We start from the raw sequence: 15,181 nt of genomic DNA, 5'->3' as shown, positions 1-15,181 counted from the left end.
AACATCGGACAGATTTTGTATTTTTAAGCATCTGAATGCTAATAAAGAAGTTTGTACAGATAGAAGATGCCATCATGTAAATCCATGTGACTAGTATCACTGAAAGAACACACCTCGAAGGGAAACATTTGATCCTTGTATCTGTAAGAACCCCTTAGACTATATATCATCATCATAGGATCCGTGGACAGTCTTGATGGAAACCACAATTGAACCAATTCACCCATTACAAGTAGATATAGTCTGTTGAAAAATGGATCCAGCAGAGCATTGTGACAACATAGTCCAAAAAAAATAGTTATGTGACATGACAGATGCTCTTTAACCCCTTCACCCCCAAGGGTGGTTTGCACGTTAATGACCGGGCCAATTTTTACAATTCTGACCACTGTCCCTTTATGAGGTTATAACTCTGGAACGCTTCAACGGATCCCGGTGATTCTGACAATGTTTTCTCGTGACATATTGAACTTCATGATAGTGGTAAAATTTCTTTGATATTACCTGCGTTTATTTGTGAAAAAAACGGAAATTTGGCGAAAATGTTGAAAATTTCGCAATTTTCCAACTTTGAATTTTTATACAATTAAATCACAGAGATATGTCACACAAAATACTTAATAAGTAACATTTCCCACATGTCTACTTTACATCAGCACAATTTTGGAACCAACATTTTTTTTTGTTAGGGAGTTAAAAGGGTTAAAAGTTGACCAGCAATTTCTCATTTTTACAACACCAATTTTTTTTAGGGACCACATCTCATTTGAAGTCATTTTGAGGGGTCTATATGATAGAAAATACCCAAGTGTGACACCATTCTAAAAGCTGCACCCCTCAAGGTGCTCAAAACCACATTCAAGAAGTTTATTAACCCTTCAGGTGTTTCACAGGAATTTTTGGAATGTTTAAATAAAAATGAACATTTAACTTTTTTTACATAAAAAATTTACTTCAGCTCCAATTTGTTTTATTTTACCAAGGGTAACAGGAGAAAATGGACCGCAAAAGTTGTTGTACAATTTGTCCTGAGTACGCTGATACCCCATATTTGGGGGTAAACCACTGTTTGGGCACATGGCAGAGCTCGGAAGCGAAGGAGCGCCATTTGACTTTTCAATGCAAAATTGACTGGAATTCAGATGGGACGCCATGTTGCGTTTGGAGAGCCCCCAATGTGCCTAAACATTGAAACCCCCCACAAGTGACACCATTTTGGAAAGTAGACCCCCTAAGGAACTTATCTAGATGTGTGGTGAGCACTTTGACCTATTAAGTGATTCACAGAAGTTTATAATGCAGAGGCGTAAAAATAAAAAATCATATTTTTTCACAAAAATGATTTTTTCGCCCCCAATTTTTTATTTTCCCAAGGGTAAGAGAAGAAATTGGACCCCAAAAGTTGTTGTCCAATTTGTCATGATGTGCCTAAACATTAAAACCCCCCACAAGTGACACCATTTTGGAAAGTAGACCCTCTAAGGAACTCATCTAGATGTGTTGTGAGAGCTTTGAACCCCCAAGTGTATCACTACAGTTTATAACGCAGAGTCGTGAAAATAAAAATTCTTTTTTCCCCACAAAAATTATTTTTTAGCCCCCAGTTTAGTATTTTGCCAAGGGTAACAGGAGAAATTGGACCCCAAAAGTTGTTGTCCAATTTGTCCTGAGTACGCTGATACCCCATATGTGGGGGGAACCACCGTTTGGGCGCATAGGAGAGCTCGGAAGGGAAGGAGTGCCATTTGGAATGCAGACTTAGATGGAATGGTCTGCAGGCGTCGCGTTGCATTTGCAGAGCCCCTGATGTAACTAAACAGTAGAAACCCCCCATAAGTGACCCCATATTGGAAACTAGACCCCCCCCCAAGGAACTTATCTAGATGTGTAGTGAGAACTTTGAAACCCCAAGTGTTTCACTACAGTTTAGAACGCAGAGCCGTGAAAATAAAAAATCCTTTTTTTTTTGCACAAAAATTATTTTTTAGCCCCCAGTTTTGTATTTTTCCGAGGGAAACAGTGTAAATTGAACCCCAAAAGTTGTTGTCCAATTTGTCCTAAGTATGCTGATACCCAATATGTGGGGGAGGGAACCACCGTTTGGGTGCCTTACAGAGCTCGGAAAGGAAGGAGCGCCATTTGGAATGCAGACTTAGATGGATTGGTCTGCAGGCGTCATGTTGCATTTGCAGAGCCCCTGATGTAACTAAACAGTAGAAACCCCCCATAAGTGACCCCATATTGGAAACTAGACCCCCCCAAGGAACTTATCTAGATGTGTTTTGAGAACTTTGAACCCCCAAGTGTTTCACTACAGTTTATAACGCAGAGCCGTGAAAAAAAAAATTATTTTCTTTCCCACAAAAATTATTTTTTAGCCCCCAGTTTTGTATTTTCCCAAGGGTAACAGGAGAAATTGGACCCCAAAAGTTGTTGTCCAATGTGTCCTGAGTACGCTGATACCCCATATGTTGGGGCAAACCCCTGTTTGGGCGCACGGGAGAGCTCGGAAGGGAAGGAGCACTGTTTTACTTTTTCAACGCAGAATTGGCTGGAATTGAGATCGGACGCAATGTCGCATTTGGAGAGCCCCTGATGTGCCTAAACAGTGGAAACCCCCCAATTATAACTGAAACCCTAATCCAAACACACCCCTAACCCTAATCTCAACTGTAACCCTAACCACACCCCTAAACCTGACACACCCCTAACCCTAATCCCAACCCTATTCCCAACCGTAAATGTAATCCAAACCCTAACCCTAACTTTAGCCCCAACCCTAACTTTAGCCCCAACCCTAACCCTAACCCTAGCCCTAATGGGAAAAAGGAAATAAATACATTTTTTAATTTTTCGTAACTAAGGGGGTGATGAAGGGGGGTTTGATTTACTATTTATATCCCGTTTCCTAGCGGATTTTTGATTGGCAGCCGTCACACACTAAAAGACGCTTTTTATTGCAAAAAATGTTTTTTGCGTTACCACATTTTGAGTGCTATAATTTTTCCATATTTTGGTCCACAGAGTCATGTGAGGTCTTGTTTTTTGCGGGACGAGTTGACGCATTTATTGGTAACATTTTTGGGCACGTGACATTTTTTGATCGCTTTTTATTCCGATTTTTGTGAGGCAGAATGACCAAAAACCAGCTATTCATGAATTGACCAAAAACCAGCAATGAATGAATTACAATACGATACACTTTATCAGCAGATAAACTTACATCATAAGAATCATAAAAAGAATTACTTAATTATAAAATGAATTACTTAATTGTAATTGGTAAAATGGATAAAGCAGTTTTATTCTTCGGGTCAGTACGATTACAGTGATATCTCATTTATATCTTTTTTTATGTTTTGGCGCTTTTATACAATAAAAACTATTTTATAGAAAAAATAATTTTTTTGCATCTCTTTATTCTGAAAACTATAACTTTTTTCATTTTTTTGCTGATGATGCTGTATGGTGGCTCGTTTTTTGCAGGACAAGATGACGTTTTCAGCGGTACCATGGTTATTTATTTCCGTCTGTTTGATCACGTGTTATTCCACTTTTTGTTTGGCGGTATGATAATAAAGCGTTGTTTTTTGCCTCCTTTTTTTTTTACGGTGTTCACTGAAGGGGTTAACTAGTGGGACAGTTTTATAGGTCGGGTCGTTACGGACGTGGCGATACTAAATATGTGTACTTTTATTGTTTTTTTTTTTATTTAGCTAAAGGAAAATATTTATCGGAACAATATATTTTTTTATTATTATTATTTATTTAGGAAATTTTTTTTTTTTTTTTTTACATTTTTACTTTGCCCCGGGAAGGTGGGGGGATTCATCATGGCGATCTGACGTGCACAGGAGGGAGGCTCATCGGTGCCTGCTCTGAGCAGGCACAGTGAAGCCACCTCCCTGCGGGACCCAGATGCAGCCCCGAGGCCATTTTGGATCCGGAGCTTGCAGGGAGGAGACGCTCGGTACAAGGTGAACACATCGCCTTGTACCGATCGTCTCAGGGAAGCACGCAGGGAGCCCCCTCCCTGCGCGATGCTTCCCTGTACCGCCGGAACACTGCCATCATGTTTGATCGCAGTGTGCCGGGGGTTAATGTGCCGGGGGCGGTCCGTGACCGCTCCTGGCACATAGTGCCAGATGTCAGCTGCGATAGTCAGCTGACATCCGGCTGCGATCAGCCGCGTTCCCCCCGTGAGCGCGGCCGATTGCGCTGGACGTACTATTCCGTCCTTGGGAAGTAGGGCCCACCCCACATGGATGGAATAGTATGTCCAATGACAGAAAGGGGTTAAATAACCTTTAATCCCTTTACTATTGTGAAACACGTGTTTAGATCTCAAATATCTTGCTGAGTTTATGCAAGTATTAAATGCCCTGCCCTCTGTTTCGGCATATATAGTTATGACCAGTTCCAGAACTAACCTCTTTCATGGTAAAAATTACCGTATATACTCGAGTATAAGGCGAGGCACCTAATTTTACCACGGATAACTGGGTAAGCTTATTGACTTGAGTATAAACCCGGTATGCATTGTCCCCTCATCCCTGTCCTGCTATGCACGGCCCCCCCGTCCTGTCCTGGTATGTGTGGCTCCCCCTGTTGTATGCATGGCTCCCCCGATCCCATCGCTGTATGCATGGCTCCCCCGGTCCCGTCCCATCTTTGTATGCATGGCTCACCACCTCCCCATCCTACTCACCCTCCTTACGCCATCGCTGCATGTCCGTTGTCCCGGCGCGGCAGCTCTTCCACTGCTGAGCGGTCACGTGGTACCGCTCATTAAGGTAATGAATATGCGCTCCACACCCATGGGAGTGGAGACATGTGCATATTCATTACCCTAATGAGCGGTACCACGTGACCGCTCAGCACAGGAAGAGCTGCATGCGCCAAGACCATCAGCGAGGAGGGCGAGTATGATGTCTTCACAGCCATCAACTCCTGCTGCTGCTCCCCCTCCCTCGCCGGCTTCCTAGACAATGACTCGTGTATAAGCCGAGGGGGTTATTTCCAGCACAAAAAAATGTGCTGAAAATCTCAGCTTATACATGAGTATATAAGGTAATTTAAATATTGGAAATGGTTCATAGCGCTTATCACAGTTGTGACATACAGTATATGGTAGTAGCTGATAGTACTAGCCGGAAAAATGCTGACACACATTGAACATTCTTGTCTTAGATTTTTAAAGTTTTACATGTTATGTTATGAAAAACAAATATATACAGGTGCTTCTCACAAAATTAGAATATCATCAAAAAGTTAATTTATTTTAGTTCTTAACCCCTTTCTGACCTCGGACGGGATAGTACATCCGAGGTCAGAACCCCCGCTTTGATGCGGGCTCCGGCAGTGAGCCCGCATCAAACCCGAGACATGTCAGCTGTTATGTGCCCGCAATAGAAGCGAGTGGAATCACAATCCACCCACTGCTATTAACTAGTTAAATGCCGCTGTCAAACGCTGACAGCGGCATTTAACTAGCGCTTCCGGCCATCAGGCCGGAAATGAGCGCATTGCTGACCCCCGTCACATGAGCGACGGTAAGACAACCAGAGGTCTATTGAAGACCTCTATGGTTGTTGATGCCGGATTGCTGTGAGCGCCACCCTGTGGTCGGCGCTCATAGCAATGCAGTAAATCTACTACATTGGAGCGATCTGAGTATCGCTCCTATGCAGCAGAGTCGATCGAGTGGTGCCAGCTTCTAGCCTCTCATAGAGGCTATTGAAGCATGACAAAAGTAAAAAAAAAAAAATATATATATATATATATATATATATATATATATATATATATATATATATATATATATATATATATATATATATATATATATATATATGTTTAAATCACCCCCCCCCCCTTCGCCCAATTCAAAATAAAACAAAAAAAATCAAACCTACACATATTTGGTATCGCTGAGTTCAGAATTGCCCGATCTATAAAAAAAAAAAAAAAAGGATTAACCTAGTCGCTAAAAGGCGTAGCAAGAAAAAAAAATTGAAATACCAGAATTATGTTTTTTTGGTCGCCGTGACATTGCATTAAAATGCAATAACGGGCGATAGAAAGAACATATCTGCACCAAAATGGTATCATTAAAAATGGCAGCTCGGCACACAAAAAATAAGCCCTCACCCGATCCCAGATCACGAAAAATGGAGACACTACGGGTATCGGAATATTGCACAATTGTTTGTTTTTTTAAGCAACGTTTGGAATTTGTTTTTACCACTTAGATAAAAAAAAAGTTTCTCCACCTTCCACTATCAATTAGTCAGTGTAACACGGACAGTACGTGGATGTCATCTGAGTGGTAGCCAATATTTTCACAAACCCATAGATTTCCATTGCTCAGTTTGATCTACCAATTGGATCAATATCGGACATATTTCCATGAGTTTGCACGGATCCCTCTGTCCACAAAAATACACTGACATGTGAATGGCCCCATAGAGTATCATAGCTAGTAGTGCTATCCCTGAAAAACATGGATGGTACTCATATGTGAAAAACTGTCCTGTGAATGAGACCTTTACAGAAACTTGTACAATAAAAGTCAATACCCATATAAAAATTGAGAGAAATTAGAGCTATGACTAACTAATGCCGAAACGTGTCAGTATTTGGATACCTCTTTTAATGTTGTCTTTGCAGATGCACTAATAATGAAGAATATATCTAAGATAGACAGAGTGTTAACTTTTCTTCAATAAAAGCTGTATCATAAAATAAAATTAGCATTTGGGATTGTAAATATTCACATGTTACACAGAGAAAACCGTCAGGGGCGGACACTGAGGCTATGTTCACACAATGCGGTTTTTGCTGCGGATCCGCAGCGGAATTGCAGCTGCGGATCCTCAGCAGTTTTCCATGCAGGGTACAGTACAATGTTACCCTATGGAAAACAAAAACCGCTGTGCCGACGATCCTTTTTTTCGCAGGCAAATCCGCGCTGATTTGCCTGCAGAAAAAAGAAGTACCATGTCAATTCTTTCTGCGGATTCCGCTGCAGGTTTCCAACAGCACCAATAGGAAACTGCAGTTGGAAACCCGCAGTGGAATCCGCAGTAGAAAAAGGACACAAAACCGCAGAGAGAAGCACCGCCGTTTTTCACTGCGGATTTTCCCGAAAAAGGACCTGAAAAATCCGCAGTGAAAAAAGGATCGTGTGAACGTAGCCTGACAGTAACATGCCACTACATAGGAATTGTGTATGTAGCAAACATTGCATACAATAAACCATGTTCCACATACCTAAGAATTTCATAGTGCAAGCATCAGAAAATCACAGAGAATGTCACACAAGCACAGCGCACACGTCACAGCATACACGTCACACAAGCACAGCATACATGTCACAAGCACGGCATACACATCGCACAAGCACAGCATAAACATCACAAGAACAGCATGCATGTTACACAAAGCACAGCATATACGTCGTACAAGCACAGCATACGCGTCACACAAGCACATCATAAATCTCACAAGCACAGCATACACGTCACACATAGCATACACGTCGCACAAGTACACCTTACATGTCACACAAGTACAACATATACGTCGCACAAGCACAGCATACACGTCGCACAAGTACAGCATATACGTCGCACAAGCACAGCATACGCGTCACACAAGCACATCATAAATCTCACAAGCACAGCATACACGTCGCACAAGTAAAACACATGTCGCACAAGCACAGCATACACGTCACACATAGCATACATGTCGCACAAGTACACCTTACATGTCACACAAGTACAACATATACGTCGCACAAGCACAGCATACACGTCGCACAAGTACAGCATATACGTCGCACAAGCACAGCATACGCGTCACACAAGCACATCATAAATCTCACAAGCACAGCATACACGTCGCACAAGTAAAACACATGTCGCACAAGCACAGCATACACGTCACACATAGCATACACGTCGCACAAGTACACCTTACATGTCACACAAGTACAACATATACGTCGCACAAGCACAGCATACACGTCGCACAAGTATAGCATATACGTCGCACAAGCACAGCATACGCGTCACACAAGCACATCATAAATCTCACAAGCACAGCATACACGTCGCACAAGTAAAACACATGTCGCACAAGCACAGCATACACGTCACACATAGCATACATGTCGCACAAGTACACCTTACATGTCACACAAGTACAACATATACGTCGCACAAGCACAGCATACACGTCACACAAGTACAACATATACGTCGCACAAGTACAGCATTCATATCACACAAGCACATCGCTCCAGTTCCATTCCAGACTACACGTCATTTCTTCTAAAATGTCTTTTAAAAGGCCGTTCTGAGCTAGGAGACTGAATCGTCCCTGGCTCGGCCTCCACAACATGTCCTGACGGCCACCGTCAGACTTTACAGCAGGGCATTGAGAGCACTGTGGACATATTAAGGAACTGGCAGAGGTGAAGGCAGGCAGACCATCAAATACTTTGCCAATCAGGCAGAAAGCTAGCTCTGGGCTGGTGTTTTCTTTTGGTCCATTTGTGACTTTCTAGAAAGGTGCTTATCAACATTTTAAGGAAGAACCGTTCATTAATAAGGTCTATGGTCTCCTTATAAATGTACAACATTATTTTACAAGGTAGGTACCTGGCATAGTGGCATAAGGGTATGCATTAATGCTTTTGTTCCTTTTTGCGTAGGACGACAAGAGCTTCCATATGTATTCAGCCCTCTTTTAATGTAAAGTGCACATAATAAAGAATTCTACATATGTGCTCATATTGTTATTCCAGTATTCATGTCTGAAACATTCTGTTTTAACTTAAAAGAACATATTGTATGATAATACATCTTACCTATGTACAACACAAAGAGGGTTGAATGGATAGAAATGGATTAGAGTAGGTGTTTATGTAGCACAAAACTACATTCCTGGCTTCTCTTTGAAAAGCCATGTTTTACTGTTCCCTGTGTTTCTATGAACAGCACAAACTAAGTCAAATGCAAAGAGGGCTATTAACATGAATGTTTAACAAGTGAGCTAGGAAATAATAAGCCTCTCGCATTGTAGTGTCAGGATATTACACTGTGTTTGAATAAATACTGCTCTTAGTAATTATCTTAATGCTTCTGTTCTTGGCGGTGAGGTTCACTGAAAGGCACGTTGTGAGCCTAACCTTCAATTTATCTTATTATTTCATGGAAAATAAAGAGAATATAATGACTCTGAGTTAACCGTTGCTCCCGTTGGCTTGGTAAAAGGAGAAAAGGGGAAATAATAGTTTCATTTTTATGCTAATAACTATGGGGTTTATTCAAAGCTTGAAAAAGCTGAAGGAGAAAAAAAAACAAATGTGTGACTATGGCTAACTCTAAAATATTTCCATTACCCTAATGAATTTTCATGCAGTATGTATTCTGGGAGAGCACTTTGCTTCTCCATTCAGTCTCTATGGGATTTATGGTCAGTGATTATGGCTTTAACAATGCCACTCCGCCAATGTCAGCGCTGCTATTCCCTGCGGGCCAGGTGACATTGCTGAACTACGTGCCCGCTGCGGCCACATAATCAGCTGCAGCTTCTCAATATTCCATCAGAGTAGACGTCTGTTCTACAAAATAGAAAAGGCTGCGGTGGTCACAGTACACACCAATGTTACATGACAGGCAGGGAATAGCGGCACCTTCATTGCTAGGAGGAGTATAGATTGTGTTCATTTCTATAGGGCATGAAAACGACTCCCGGTTATGTGACGACCACGCAGCCGCACAACCCATAATTCTCCTATATAAGAATGAACAAGGAGAAAACTGTGGCATTCACCCCTCGGCTTAAAAAAAAGTCCTTTATTGCATACCTGATGGAGGATACAGAAAGAGAAAAGCGACGGCCGTTTCACACTGTCAAGCGCTTCATCCGGGGTCTCACATATGAATGGGTCATAGTTAATGACTGCAAGTTATGTGCAATTTATATTAAGCATTAGATAAGCGATATAATAGGCTTTATTTGGTGAACACCCCCTTTGTCAAAATGCTCTACAATTAAGAAAATAACTGACAATAATAAATAAATAACTGAATTAACAAAAATACTATTGTATCGTTATTACTTAGTTATTCTCTAAATATTTATTTATACTGAGTAAGAACTACAAAATGAGAATGTTTCGGGGGAATGCAATAAGGATAATTCTGAAAAGCCTTTACCACTTGGTACCAATAATGTATTGCCATCCAGAAATATTTCCCTGAAGAGACAATACATTTAGAATTGAGAACAAGTTTTTTTTCTTTAGACAACAGGTTCTAACCTGTTCTATATTCCTGCTGGTACATCATATTTATTCAGGACTATAGTGATTGATTACAATATTTATGACTCCTGCTGCGGAGGTAAATAAGTCATGGACATCCACACAACCTGCATATAATAAATATTATATATATATATATATATATATATATATATATATATATATATATATATATATATATATATATATATATATATATATATATATATATATATATATAGTGAAGTGAAAAAATTGGAACAGCATCAAATTTACTACCTTACAAGGCATGCAGAGCTCTTCCGACCAGCAATCCAATGGTCAAAAAGTAATAAACTCAAAAAAAGGAAAAGCAGCACAAAATAATTGAAAAAAAGTGGACTTTAATGCCTGAACGGCGTGGCAACGTTTCGGATGTGTTATCCTTTGTCACATATACACAGTACAGACCAAAAGTTTGGACACACCTCATTTAAAGATTTTTCTGTATTTTCATGACTATGAATTTTGTAAATTCACACTGAAGGCATCAAAACTATGAATTAACACATGTGGAATTATATACTTAACAAAAAAGTGTGAAACAACTGAAATTATGTCTTATATTTTAGGTTCTTCAAAGTAGCCACCTTTTGCTTTGATGACTGCTTTGCACACTCTTGGCATTCTCTTGATGAGCTTCAAGAGGTAGTCTCCAGAAATGGTTTTCACTTCACAGGTGTGCACTGTCAGGTTTAATAAGTGGGATTTTTTGCCTTATAAATGAGGTTGGGACCATCAGTTGTACTGAGCAGAAGTCTGGTGGATACACAGCTGATAGTCCTACTGAATAGACTGTTAGAATTTGTATTATGGCAAGAAAAAAGCAGCTAAGTAAAGAAAAACGAGTGGCCATCATTTAAGAAATGAAGGTCAGTCAGTCCGAAAAATTGTGAAAACTTTGAAAGTGTCCCCAAGTGCAGTTGCAAAATCCATCAAGCGCTACAAAGAAACTGGCTCACATGAGGACCGCCCCAGGAAAGGAAGACCAAGAGTCACCTCTGCTTCTGAGGATAAGTTTATCTGAGTCACCAGCCTCAGAAATCGCAGGTTAACAGCAGCTCAGATTAGAGACCAGGTCAATGCCACACAGAGTTCTAGCAGCAGACACATCTCTACAAACAACTGTTAAGAGGAGACTTTGTGCAGCAGGCCTTCATGGTAAAATAGCTGCTAGGAAACTACTGCTAAGGACAGGCAACAAGCAGAAGAGACTTGTTTGGGCTAAAGAACACAAGGAATGGACATTAGACCAGTGGAAATCTGTGCTTTGGTCTGATGAGTCCAAATTTGAGATTTTTGGTTCCAACCACCGTGTCTTTGTGCGCCGCAGAAAAGGTGAACTGATGGACTCTACATGCCTGGCTCCCACCGTGAAGCATGGAGGAGGAGGTGTGATGTTGTGGGGATGCTTTGATGGTGACACTGTTGGGGATTTATTTAAAATTGAAGGCATACTGAATCAGCATGGCTACCATAGCATCTTGCAGCGGCATGCTATTCCATCCGGTTTGCGTTTAGTTTGACCATCATTTATTTTTCAACAGGACAATGACCCCAAACACACCTCCAGGCTGTGTAAGGGCTATTTGACCAAGAAGGAGAGTGATGGGGTGCTGCGCCAGATGACCTGGCCTTCACAGTCACAGACCTGAACCCAATCGAGATGGTTTGAGGTGAGCTGGACCGCAGAGTGAAGGCAAAAGGGCTAACAAGTGCTAAGCATCTCTGGGAACTCCTTTAAGATTGTTGGAAGACCATTTCCGGTGACTACCTCTTGAAGCTCATCAAGAGAATGCCAAGAGTGTGCAAAGCAGTCATCAAATCAAAAGGTGGCTACTTTGAAGAGCCTAGAATATAAGACCTATTTTCAGTAGTTTTACACTTTTTTGTTAAGTATATAATTCCACGTGTTAATTCATAGTTTTGATGCCTTCAGTGTGAATATACAATTTTCGTAGTCAAGAAAAAACAGAAAAATCTGTAACTGAGAAGGTGTGTCCGAACTTTTGGTCTGTACTGTATATATATACACTCACCGGCCACTTTATTAGGTACACAATGCTAGTAACGGGTTGGACCCCCTTTTGCCTTCAGAACTGCCTCAATTCTTCATGGCATAGATTCAACAAGGTGCTGGAAGCATTCCTCAGAGATTTTGGTCCATATTGACATGATGGCATCACACAGTTGCCGCAGATTTGTCGGCTGCACATCCCAAAGATGCTCCATACAAGGCAGGATGGATCCATGCTTTCATGTTGTTTACGCCAAATTCTGACCCTACCATCCGAATGTCGCAGCAGAAATCGAGACTCATCAGACCAAGCAACGTTTTTCCAATCTTCTACTGTCCAATTTCGATGAGCTTGTACAAATTGTAGCCTCAGTTTCCTGTTCTTAGCTGAAAGGAGTGGTACCCGGTGTGGTCTTCTGCTGCTGTAGCCCATCTGCCTCAAAGTTCGACGCACTGTGCGTTCAGAGATGCTCTTAGGCCTACCTTGGTTGTAACGGGTGGCGATTTGAGTCACTGTTGCCTTTCTATCAGCTCGAACCAGTCTGCCCATTCTCCTCTGACCTCTGGCATCAACAAGGCATTTCCGCCCACAGAACTGCCGCTCACTGGATTTTTTTTCTTTTTCGGACCATTCTCTGTAAACCCTGGAGATGGTTGTGCGTGAAAATCCCAGTAGATCAGCAGTTTCTGAAATACTCAGACCAGCCCTTCTGGCACCAACAACCATGCCACGTTCAAAGGCACTCAAATCACCTTTCTTCCCCATACTAATGCTCGGTTTGAACTGCAGGAGATTGTCTTTACCATGTCTACATGCCTAAATGCACTGAGTTGCCGCCATGTGATTGGCTGATTAGAAATTAAGTGTTAACAAGAAGTTGGACAGGTGTACCTAATAAAGTGGCCGGTGAGTGTATATATATATATATATATATATATATATATATATATATATTATATATATTATATATACATACATATACATACATACACACACACACGCGTGTGTGTATCATCATACATGGATGTTCCAAGTCTAATCAACCACGTACATGGAAATATATCACATCCACTGTTTCTTCTATACATAAACCATACACACTATCTTACGTGGTTCCAAAACACAAATTTTAGTTACTGTAGCCCCAGTGGGAAGAATAAAATATTCCTCCACCTCCACGTTCTGCTAACCTGGTTTATACAAATTATTTACCTCTATCCCGAAATCCTAATAGAGAAGATTTTTTTTTGCTTGCGGAGCCGAGAGAGCAGATTGTTTCCCACACATGTAAGGGGTGAATGGGAACAGGGACGTGTAGAATATATCTATGCTACAAGCATCAGTCTATAATTTGGCACTTAGTATAGCTATAAATCTGGTTACAAACGGTGAATGATCCAGTAAATATACGTAGTGTATTGCATGCATATACTGTATTGTATTTTTTTTTTTTTTAACACCCGAATGGTGTACCCATCTCCAGTGCTGAGCATAAAAGAGTACACCTGCTTTCAAACATAAGATTTTTAATCAATATCTCACTGAATACAAGGACAATTTCCAAAATGTTGACAAGACTGAGTTTCGTAGAGCATTTTTCAACCCATAACATGAAAGTAAGGTTAATAATATAACTTTCATTACAAAATCTTCAGTTTTACTCAAATTAGTTGATGCAAAAATGAATACACCACACACAAAAAAATTACATCTATTATTCTGTATGACCCCCATGATTTTTAAGGGCAGCACCCAGTCTTCTAGGCATAGAATGAACAAGTTGGCGACATATTGCAACATCCATCTTTTTCCATTCTTTAACCCCTTCCCGACATTTGACGTACTATCCCGTCGAGGTGGGGTGGGCCCCCATGACCACGGACGGGATAGTACGTCATACGCGATCGGCCGCGCTCACGGGGGGAGCGCGGCCGATCGCGGCCGGGTGTCAGCTGCATATCGCAGCTGACATCCGGCACTATGTGCCAGGAGCGGTCACGGACCGCCCCCGGCACATTAACCCCCGGCACACCGCGATCAAACATGATCGCGATGTGCCGGCGGTGCAGGGAAGCATCGCGCAGGGAGGGGGCTCCCTGCGGGCTTCCCTGAGACCCCCGGAGCAACGCGATGTGATCGCGTTGCTGAGAGGGTCTTACCTCCCTCCCTGCCTGCTCCAGACCCGGATCCAAGATGGCCGCGGATCCGGGTCCTGCAGGGAGGGAGGTGGCTTCACAGAAGCCTGCTCAGAGCAGGCACTGTGAAGCAGCCTGCACTTCTCGCAGATCGGTGATCTGTCAGAGTGCTATGCAAACTGACAGATCACCGATCTGTATTGTCCCCCCCTGGGGCAAAGTAAAAAAGTTAAAAAAAAAATTTCCAAATGTGTAAAAAAAAATAAAAAAAAATATTCCAAAATAATGAAAAAAAAAAAATATATTATTCCCATAAATACATTTCTTTATCTAAATATAAAAAAAACAACAATAAAAGTACACATATTTAGTATCGCCGCGTCCGTAACGACCCGACCTATAAAACTGGCCCACTAGTTAACCCCTTCAGTAAACACCGTAAGAAAAAAAAAAAAAAAAAAACGAGGCAAAAAACAACGCTTTATTATCATACCGCCGAACAAAAAGTGGAATAACACGCGATCAAAAAGACAGATATAAATAAACATGGTACCGCTGAAAGCGTCATCTTGTCCTGCAAATAACGAGCCGCCATACAGCATCATCAGCAAAAAAATAAAAAAGTTATAGTCCTGAGAATAAAGCGATGCAAAAATAATTATTTTTTCAATAAA

At 41.3% G+C, this 15,181-nt stretch overlaps 1 protein-coding gene across 4 annotated transcripts in view; it reads right to left on the bottom strand.

Moving 5' to 3' along the window:
• Positions 1-13,656: 13,656 nt before the first annotated feature.
• The window catches only part of C2H8orf48 (chromosome 2 C8orf48 homolog), a 56,646-nt gene continuing 55,121 nt past the window's right edge, over positions 13,657-15,181 (bottom strand). For all 4 annotated transcript variants that reach the window (XR_013221271.1, XR_013221272.1, XR_013221273.1 and 1 more), the window contains one exon: positions 13,657-14,215. The gene's annotated coding sequence lies outside the window, so the exon portion shown is untranslated. The remainder of the gene's footprint in view (positions 14,216-15,181) is intronic.

The sequence above is a fragment of the Ranitomeya variabilis genome, chromosome 2 (assembly GCF_051348905.1).
Source record: "Ranitomeya variabilis isolate aRanVar5 chromosome 2, aRanVar5.hap1, whole genome shotgun sequence".
Taxonomy (NCBI): domain Eukaryota; kingdom Metazoa; phylum Chordata; class Amphibia; order Anura; family Dendrobatidae; genus Ranitomeya; species Ranitomeya variabilis.
The sequence above is the reverse complement of the archived record's forward strand: the minus strand, read 5'-3'. Positions and strand labels throughout refer to the sequence as shown.